This window comes from Octopus bimaculoides, chromosome 1 (genome assembly GCF_001194135.2).
Source record: "Octopus bimaculoides isolate UCB-OBI-ISO-001 chromosome 1, ASM119413v2, whole genome shotgun sequence".
In the NCBI taxonomy this organism is placed as follows: domain Eukaryota; kingdom Metazoa; phylum Mollusca; class Cephalopoda; order Octopoda; family Octopodidae; genus Octopus; species Octopus bimaculoides.
Window position 1 is genome coordinate 9,565,891 of NC_068981.1, and position 542 is coordinate 9,566,432.

The window sequence follows — 542 nt, forward strand, 5'->3', positions numbered from 1 at the left end:
AGAGAGAGAGAGAGAGAGAGAGAGAGAGAGAGAGAGAGAGATGGTCGTCTGGATCGAATAACAAAACAGAAACGCAGAACGAAATGAAAGCAAGATAATAGCAAGAAGTTAGAAAATAAAAAAAGGTAGAGACAGACAAGCATACTGGAAGAAAATGAGAATGAATAATTGTGAGGAGAGCTTCAAAGATTTCGAATTAGTTATAGGAATAAACAAGCGATAAAATAAGACGAGTGATATATAAATATAAAGACCAGGAATGGTATTAACGGCTGACAAGGTTGAAAGGTAAAGAATGCGAGGTAACAGAAAAATAACGAATAGGAAAAAGTAACATTTCAATAAGTGACTGTGTAAGTTTTCATGGCGTCATAGAACGTATGTATGCAAGTATAAATGTATGCATTATCGCGCGCGCCCACATATATCTACAAACACATACAGGTACAAACACATCTCCCTCTCTCTCTACCTATCTACAAACATACATATATATGTATATGTGTATCTGTGTGTGTGTATATATATATATGTATATATAT